Source organism: Vidua chalybeata, chromosome 1, assembly GCF_026979565.1.
Source record: "Vidua chalybeata isolate OUT-0048 chromosome 1, bVidCha1 merged haplotype, whole genome shotgun sequence".
Lineage (NCBI taxonomy): Eukaryota > Metazoa > Chordata > Aves > Passeriformes > Viduidae > Vidua > Vidua chalybeata.
In genome coordinates this window covers 71,589,216-71,598,877 of record NC_071530.1, presented here as the reverse complement: position 1 = coordinate 71,598,877, position 9,662 = coordinate 71,589,216, and the positions used below count along the sequence as shown (strand labels likewise).

General features: G+C 42.6%; 1 protein-coding gene across 1 annotated transcript in view; it reads left to right on the top strand.

The window, feature by feature from the left end:
- Positions 1-8,074: 8,074 nt before the first annotated feature.
- Positions 8,075-9,662, top strand: part of CDH20 (cadherin 20) — a 119,058-nt gene continuing 117,470 nt past the window's right edge. The window contains exon 1 of the mRNA XM_053953056.1: positions 8,075-8,137. The gene's annotated coding sequence lies outside the window, so the exon portion shown is untranslated. The remainder of the gene's footprint in view (positions 8,138-9,662) is intronic.

Here is a 9,662-nt window from a genome sequence, read left to right as displayed (position 1 = left end):
GCTAACATGCACTGAAGGCAGATTTTTACTATATTCCAGAGAAAATAATGTCTTCAAAGGAAAATAAAGATGAGGCATTTTGTTGACTTTGCTCTTATTCTATCTATTCTAGGAAAACTGAGGACATATTTCATTTATGAAAAGCTACTTCAACCAGCTTAACAATCAAGTTAGAGTCACCTCAAAAGTAACATATTGCCTTTGTCATTTTTCATATATTTCTATATTTTATGTTCTGCACTGATATGGAGCTTTTCTTGGAGAGTTTGCTTTTGAATCACTAAATAGTTGAACAGACTGTCACTGGAAAATGCTTTGGAACTTTTATGAGCATACTTTTATTGTAAATATTAATTTACAGTGGAGCTATTTCAGTTCCAGAACTTAAAAAGCAGTGCCATGAAGATTCTTAGCTAAAATAATTTTTAGTTTGTGGGATTTATTTATTTAAATGTTCAGTTGCAGATGGCAAATTTTAGTCTGAATTAATAAACATATAGGTCTGCTGGTTTGCAGTATTATTTTAGCTTGTTTGCCTTTTCTGCATATCCATAAAATCTTTGAAAACTTTAAGCTTTATCAGTGTCTTTTAGAAGAAAACATAATTATGGTACAAAATTGGTTTTTCCTCCCTCTGTCTGTTGGGATCCCAGTGCATTTCCAGCTAATACTCAAATTAGTGTTTTCCTGCTTAACTTGTCCTCCTCCTTGAAGACAGGAATAGCATGCCACACGACCGTAAAAGTTACTGGGGTGAAATGCATTGCCCCAGTCCTGAATCACAGCTCTGGTCTGTGTTTGAGCTCTGCATATGCCAGCGAAGACTGTGCTCTGTGTTTCAAACCATTGCCTAAATTTGGCTTTAGGGAGACAAACACGTCTGCTCCTGGGGCCGGCCCACCCCTGCAGCTCTGCTGACTGCAACGGGACTTGAGAATTCTGCCTCTCCCTGTGCCCTGCCCATCCCCGAGGTGATGGGGATGGATGAGCCTATCCACTGCCCTGTTCATAGGGGTGAGCTCCAGCCCCGAGGCAACAACCCGTGCCTTTATCTTTCTTCATTGAAAACTTCCTCTTTTGATTAGTCTTGAGCTGGTAACTGAAATTTATTAGCCTAAACTGGGCTGGAACTGATGAGATTTAAGGTGATATATAGATGAAATGCCGAGCCTGGAGAAAACGGATGAAAAATTGAAATGATAAAGTTATATTGGGAGCTTGTTGAAGTAATTGAAAAGCCTTGTTATGTTGTATTGTGATGGGTTCAAATAAAATATAGGTGCAATTTGTCTAGATCATGCCTGCAGCACACCATGAAATAGATTCCTCTCCTCTAGAGTTAGGGATGTGTTCAATTTTTGCCTGTCAGTGGGCATTGTGAAGGGGTGAGATGAGACTAAAACTTCTCTTAAGTGATGTAGTTGACAACTCGGCATTTTTCCCACCACACTGCTTGCAGGAGGTCAGGGAGTGTTCTTCAAAACGCCAGAGGCATTTCTGCAAAGACGTCCAGAACACCCATTTTTGTCCCCCGGCAATCTCCCATGCTCTGTTCCCTTCCCAGAGAAAACTGATTAGCGCTGGTGCATTTCTGAAGCTCAATGCAGTACCTTCCGCAGGCCCAAGGGTAGTCTGCTTTCTAGCAGACCACTCCTAGCACAGCCACCCTGTGGTTGAAAATTGCTTTCCATACCCTTCCTCAACACTTGTAGGCTGCAATTTGATTATTTCAGGTGGTCAGGAGAAGATTTTGTCTAAATGTATTCCCGGTAGTAGTGAAAACAAGTCAGATGCTATTAATAATTCAGAGGCTAAACCAGGTTCTCAGACAGGTATTTTATAATCACATAAGCAACAGCATTGTAACAGTCATGGTGATCTAGGATTGTAACAGCAGCTAAGTTTGCCATAACATCTTTTATGTAGCCAGTTTGAGCACCTAGGGAAAAAAAAAAACAACTCTTTTTTACTCTGTGAAGGGCTTGTGTTTCTGATCCATATATTCATTCTAATCAGTTGGTCTAATAAAAAAATATTACCTGTGTCTACAAACCTTGCCTTGCAAATACATCTGACTTGAATCAATAAATAGATCTTCTTTGCACAATATATAATCATATGATAATTCAGTGCCAGAGAGTTTGTCAGTAGTGACATATAAGCTGCACACAAGATCTTTTTAAATATAACCATATTAAATGTATTTTGAAAAATACTTTCTGTTTGAAAAAAAGAGTAATTTTATTCCTCTGAATGGAACCTGTAATGTGCTTGTGCAGTGGAATTCATCTTTCTTTGTCAATGTAGTATCTTTCTCTCTTTCTCCATAATGCCCTTCATTCTCTGCTTTGTGCTAAGGATATGTATTGACTTTGCAGAATTGCTGTAGCAAGCTGTAAATGATATATTCAAAGAAAAATCCCTGCTCAGTTCCCATAGAGAGAACACGAATAGTGCTGGGCAATCAGAGTCATGCTGCATTTTGTATTGTCACATTCATTGCAAGCTGGAAAAGCAGCCCAAGCACAGACGTCACTGACTTAAATTCTGACAATAGAAGCCTGTTCCTTTTTCTATTCATATAGAGACATCTGAAGTGTTTTTCCTTCTTCACTTTATTTATTTTCTATTAGCCCCTGTCATCATGCATGGCAAGAAGACAATCCTTGATTACCTACAGTTCTCTCACTGCAGACAAGGGTATAGCTAGCAATTTGACAATTGCTTGTTTACCAATCAGCATCCTACCTGTGATTTGTCCATAGGACACACTTAATATCCTGTGGTACAGGTACCACAGCAAATAATTCACTCCTTTTGCCTAATTGGTGCAGTTAGAGATATTCAGAATTAGTTTAGTAAATGCCTGGAAGAGCAGAAAATCTGCTCATCAGCATTCCATTAGAAATGTTGTGGGAGAAAAATTGTTAAGAGTAGGTAGAGTTCTAATAATACAGTTGTGTGTATTTTTGCTTTGTTTTCATTTGGAAATTCCACATGCCCTGATAAAAACAAGCAAAATGAAATGGGTGCACTCAGGGAGAAGCCAGGCTGAGGCCAAGATGACATGGCAGTTCCATGGCAGTTCCTTGGCAGCTCTCTCTGAGGCTTTCAGCCATGCAAGTCCCCTGGTGCCCTCCATCTGAGGTGACATTTTGAGATGTGAATAGGCCTCGGTAAGCTTCCTTGCTGCTGTCTTGAAACCAAATCAGGTTTCAAACTAAATTAATAAAGTCCAGAGCTGTAAAGCTGACTCCTACTCTTGGGATTCCCTGCCACTGCTGTGGAGTTTTAAAGAGTTGTGTGATGGAAAAGCTGATGCATCTCTCAGTAGGAGAAAAAGAGAGTATTTTCCTCAGTGACTCCAGACCACAAATTACTTTCCTGAAGACACTGATGGAGCAGACCATGCTCATGGTCTTTTTAGCAGAAATATAAGTCCATATTCTAATTTAATCTCTTCCTTATGAACAGCCATTGAGAAAGAAGATGCTGAATCCTACAGACCTTCCAAATAACAACAGACCTCTCCCTGAGTGCACCCATTTTCATTTTTACAAAACTAAAATAACAAACTGATAATTAAGTTTAAGGAGAGGTGGCAGACACAAAGACTTTATTTTAAAGAGCAGGAGATAGCCCAAAACAAGGCTATACTTCCAGACAGCCACCAGATTTGAATATATGCTTGAATACAGTTTAATTAACATAGAAGGAAAGGTGTCTAAGAAGAAAGCTGTGTCAGATTGGCTTTCCCACCCTACATAAGCAATGGAGCAGATAAATCACTATATTGACTAAGGCAAAACAAGAAAAGAAGCAGAGAAAAGAGGGACAGGATCTCTCTTTTCTAAGGAAGGAAAACATTACAAAGTTTTTCTGACAATGGTAAGCTGAGATAACCCCTTGAGAAGGATTAAAATCAGGCCTTACTCCCAAGGGGAGGGGAGGCCTGAGGGATCCATCACCGGTTCCTTAGAAGAAAAGGAGAGTGAAGGCCAAAACAAAAGCATGTGATGGAGAAAGTCATGTCTTGGAGCCTGCTGGATGAGAGGTTCTGGGGCACATCTGTATACATGTGGCAGAACAGGTATAGCCATATACACGTCTTTGTGTCCTGTGCTGAAGTCTTATTAAGTTCTCCACTGGATTTTGGGTGCATACATGCTTTTTGAACAGACTGTACAGCATTCAGGAGTTTCACCATTGTAGCATGTAACAGTCTGGGCTTTCTTGGCTGCAAGTACAGCTGATATTCTTCCCTGTGGACATGACAACTTGAAAGCTATTCCTATTACTGGTTTAGTAACATTTTACAGAGATGGATGTGACTTTATGACCGCACATATTCCTTTCACCATTCTTGTTATAGATGCATTGTCTTGCTATGTCACTTCTTCAGCAAGGTGCAATATTGTTTTATTGCTTTGGAAACTTACTGCTTTTGGGTCGTGGATTCATTTTATTGTTTGGTATATGGAATCCTTTTTAGTTAATATTCACTTTTTTGCCTTCTCAAATAAATTCTATAGTGCCCTTAACAATTGTTGTATTTTAAAAAGCCATGATTTATTGCACAATACAAACCAATACAGTTTAGGTCGCAATTAACTACAAACGCAAATCAATGGTTAAATAAACACCCAGTATTCTAAAAAGTCACAGAGCTGATACAAAAATTCCATCATATCAATTTCTCCGACACCTCTGGAGGCAAATATACCACTCTACTATTTGTAAAGAGTGAGTGTTTCTTGTTAGCCACCTCTAAAGTGACATGACACACATTCCACACCTGCAAAATCCAAACCCTCTTCTCTTGTCAGAAGAATAATTAACTGAGCTGGATAAAGTGAGGTGGGGGTATAAGAGAGAAACATAAAAGCTGTTGTATGACATGCAATAACATAAAAGTGGAAAGTAGTTGTTTTCCTGCTTTCTCCTCTCTTGCTCCTTCACCTCTGTCATTTAGGTAACTTGTAACTCATCTCTTGTTTCAGTCCTGCATGACAGAAAGCTATATGAACACATAAGCAATATCCATATATAATGCTTCATCTTCAAAGTCTTCCTTGTAGGAGAACAGTGTAAATACCTGGCAGCATACAAAATTCTCTTGTTCAAACAGTGATAGCAAAATGCTTCTTTCATCTCTCAGAAAGCCTCTAAATTTTAAAACAACTCAGCATGCTGCATTTTCTAGCATTTTTTTTACTCTGTATGGTTTTGGAGTTATGTATAATATGGTGGCAGGGAGAACTTCAAGTATTGGAGATGAAAGATTCACTTCTTTCATGTAAGGACACTTAATCACAACTGCGCTTAATAAAGGCTCTAGATTCAACAATTGATTTTTATTGTTCATGTAAGGTTTAATTTGATTCCATTTTCTTAATTGAAAATTATAATTTTATTAGACATTTTTGAGGAAGGAGGTGAGACACTTCTTCATCCACCTGTTCTGTATGTGCATTTTGCATATGATTGTTTGAAACCTTCTCTCATTTTTCCTGAAAAAGCCTGGTGGTTGAAAACATGCAATGCTGCGACAGGTGAGTTGATGAACACACTCTGCCACATTCTCTCAACTCCAATTTCAGAGGCACAGGAAAGCACCCTTCAGATTGCATGATTCAGCTGTGTACTGGGAGGGGAGCATGAGACAGTGAAAATATAAGTTCCTCCTATTTTACTGTGTGGCACAGGTCTCAGAAAATATAAGTCACAGGCACATTACTGAATCATGTCCCTGTGAAAGGAAACACATGAGGCAGAATTTAAAGTGTGTAGCCACATCTGCTTTAGTAAACACAATGTTTGGATAACCTATTTGGCTGTGTATATGGAACTGAGAAGTTCATTTATTAAATGTATGGATTTGTTCTAGTGCTTACTTTGTGGATCATAGAATTCTCTTGTGTTTTCTGTGTCATGTAGCAGTGCTGCTTTATATACTGTATAGTAATCCTAAATTGTAAACTTAAACAATAGACAGTACTGCATTTTATTTTCACGGTACTGTAGTACAGGAAATAATCGAAGGACATCCATTAGAGTTGCCATTCTGTTAAAGCTGTCATACATATTTTATTCTGACTTTTTCCCCTACTGCAGCCCAACTTCAGGGAAGAAAAACAAACTCACAAACTACACTCAAACTGAAATGCAAACTTTTCAAGTGTCATCTATTTAGCCTTTAAGATTGCAATCAGACTTATTCCAAGTATACCATGTTGAAGCAAAGGAATGGGGATGTGTGCATATACTACAAGAAGTGCATTGATTCAGTAACCAGCTCAATTCTAGCAAGAAGTCATTGCTCTTGCAATCATACTCAAAGTAGTAATGGTGTTCTGACACTTTTCTAGAGGTTATTACAAGTATTCTGTTCTAGTATTAGGGAAAAATGGTACTGAAGGGTCTGTTTTGCCCTATTTTTTTCAGAAGTGTGCCGAGTATCTGTGGCTGACCAGTAATGCTGACAAAGGCCATTCCGGCCTCCTCCAACTGCTACATCAAAAATGTTCCATCAGCCTGAGGATGAGCTCAAAGATGAACATTAAATAGAGGAAACTGGGAAAACATTGTATGGCTTCGCAACACACCCAAGTATTCATTTATCATAGCTGTAATTCATCATTTGTTTTAGGGACTTTGCCAGCATTCAAACTTCCAGCAACTTCTCTCCAGAGATCTGACTGCCCTTTTTCTTCTGTAATGCTGAAATGACTATGTTACGATCAATATGAAAAATGCAGGGCCAGAAAACTAGCCAGTGAGACTGTAGTTCTGCAAATAATCATTAGTGCAAATCTAGAGAGAAAAAAAGAAAACAAAAAAACCCACCCAAAACAAATCTTGACTGTATAATCTGAATGCTCATCTCCAGATCTAATTGTTGAGGGACTGGCAGCATCCCAGGTAATCGATAATGAGATTTAGAGCCTCCTACTGCCACTCACCGGCTTGGCCACAGACTGATGGGGCACAGCCCTGCTTAGTGGAGTTGCTTGAGATTTACCAGTTTAACTGAGACAGGGAATGGGCTGTGTGCTGGCAGCAAAAAGGAGTTATTACTACAGGGAGCTATTAGAGAGGTAATAACCTCCTCATACCCAAGTGGACAAGTTTCCCTCTCTTTTTCATGCATACACATCATCAAAGTTGTTGCAAGTTCGCTGCCTTCCCATTCTGTGCAGAAAGATGAAGGCTATCACAGGAATAGTGGATAAATACCTGCCCTCCTGGTTGCTTCAGGTCAAGATCGAGATGAATTAGTTGGCAGAAAGGATGCCTTGTCCTGCCACTGCCTTTGCAGTTGTTGTTCTGTGGATGGGGAGTATTTCAGCAAGCCTAGCAGCTTTTATGAACACTAAAATGATCTTTAAAGGTGGATGTAAAACCCCTTTCTTATTTGGTTGTTTTTCCAAAGTCTTACACAAACCCTCCAGGAAACTCTACTGTTTGCCCTCATAAAAGTAGCTCTGACATTAGTCTCAGCATGTTTATTAACTAAAATCGATCCTTCCAAAGAAATTCAGCTTTCATCTCCGTACCCTTTTAGTTAAATAAAGGATCGCTTCGACTCTCCGTTGTGTCTTTTGGTCTACCTCAACAGCCAATGTGGGGCGTTTTGGAATCCTCCCGAGATGTAACCAGCCCTGCGGGGGGGACAGTCGAGGTTGCTATCCCATAGCCGGGGGCTGCGGGGAGCCCGGGGGCCGCAGCTGGGGCGGGGGGTTCCCCGGGAAGGAGGGCGGGGGCGGCGCAGGAGGGCGCAGCTCCGCGGCACCAATCGCCTCCCGCAGGTCCCCGCGGCAGCGTTAGACCCGCCGCGATATCCACGGGCAGCAGAGCCAGGGGCAGCGGCGGCCACTTCCCGCGGGCAGCTCTGGGGAGCGGCGCGGCCGCGGGGCTCCTTCCTCCTTCTCCGCCTCCTCCTCCTCCTCCGCCTGCGGCCGCGCGGCCCCGCGCAGCCCCCCCAGCCCGAGCGTCTCTCCGCAGCCGGAGACAGGAGCGAGCGGCAGCTCCCTCCGCGGCAGCGGAACGGGGGGCGCGGGGATGTGAGGGGCGCACCCGGCGGAGGAGGGAAGTCCCGTCGCCAGGAAGGCAGTCGGGAGCTTCTCCACACTGCAAGGTAACCCGACCTCTCCTTCGGGGACTTTTTCTTTTGCTTTTTTCCTTTTCCCCCCTCTTTCTCCCTCTCCTTTTTCTTTTCTCTCGTTTTCTTTATTTTTGTTCTCTTTATTTCTTTCTTATTTTTCCCCTTTTTTTTCTTTTTTTTTTTTTCTTTCTCTCTTCTCCTTTACTTTTTCTTCATTTTTCTCCTTAGGATTTTAGTGTTCTTTTAATCTTAGTTGTTCCTCCGGTTATTTTTTTTTTTTTTTCTTCTTTCCCCGACCCCCTGGCTGCCCAGCCGCAGTTAGAGGGCGAGGAGGAGGCGGTGGGGAACGAAGCGAGCCCACACCGGGTCGCTCTGGAGTTTGGCTGGGACAAGCTTCCCCCCGCTCCGCAGGTGCTCTGCCGCGGCGGCAGGAGCGCGCAGAGCCGGGCAGAGCAGGGCGGAGCGGGGCTCGGAGCGTCCCGGCGGCGCGGCTGCCCGTCGGGAGAGGGGAGCAGGTCGGAGAGACGGAGAGCGGGCAAAAAGAGCCGCCCGAGGCATGGAGTGGCTCCCTCCAACTTTCCCGGGGCGGGCAGCCTCCTCCGAGATTTCGGCAGAACGAGAAAAAACTATGGGAGAAGGTGTGCGTGTGTGGATGTGTGTGGATGCTGTACAGCGGGAGCTGCAAATTATCCGCCCCCTCCGCCTCTCGCCCCCTCACCGAGGCTCCCGAGGAAGAAGGGCCCCCCTGTCCGGGGGGCTCCGGGGGTGTCCGGGGGCTCTGCGGCTCGGCGGGCGCCGCGGGAGCGGCGCGGAGGGGGTGCGAGGGGACACAAATGGTAAAAGATACGGAAGGAAGAGACCCAGTGGCTGGGACATAAATCAGGCAGAATATATGGGGAGTTGATGAGAATAGGTCTTTTCACCCTTAAAAAAAAAATAGCCACTTTGGAATAGAAAAAGGAGGCTGATTATTGGCATCCAGCTCTGAAACCCAGGCAGCTGATGCTGAAGGGAGCCAAAGGGAGCAGTTCTTCTTGGTTTAAAAACAGCAAGACAGTCTCTGCCAAAGATTGCTGTAAACACTGAATAAAGATTTCATTGTGGCTTGGTGTGACTGGAATAATTAGGCAGTTAATTGTTCATTCTGATCTTAAAGTGCAGTAATCAGTAATGCACAGTAGGAAAAATACAGGGGAAAGGGAGGAAAAATAGCAATAGGAAAATGATAGGAAAAGGCATCACTTTTTCCTCTTCCGCAGTTTTTTGTTGTTTTGTGTTCTTTTTTTTTTAATGTGGGTTGCTTTTTTTCTGTGTGTGTGTGTGTGAGAGAGAGAGAGAGAGACTGGGAGCACGTGGGTCGCAGTCTAGATAGAGAGCACCTTTGTAAAGCTGGGGTGTAATTGTGCTTTTGCTGCCACTGTGTCAATATAATTTTGGGCTGGACAAAATCAAATTATGAGACTTAAAGAAATCCTATTTTATGGAAATGAAATCTGAAGATGCCTGGAGAATGAACATCTTAACCAGATTGACTAATACCAATTAATGCATTTTACTT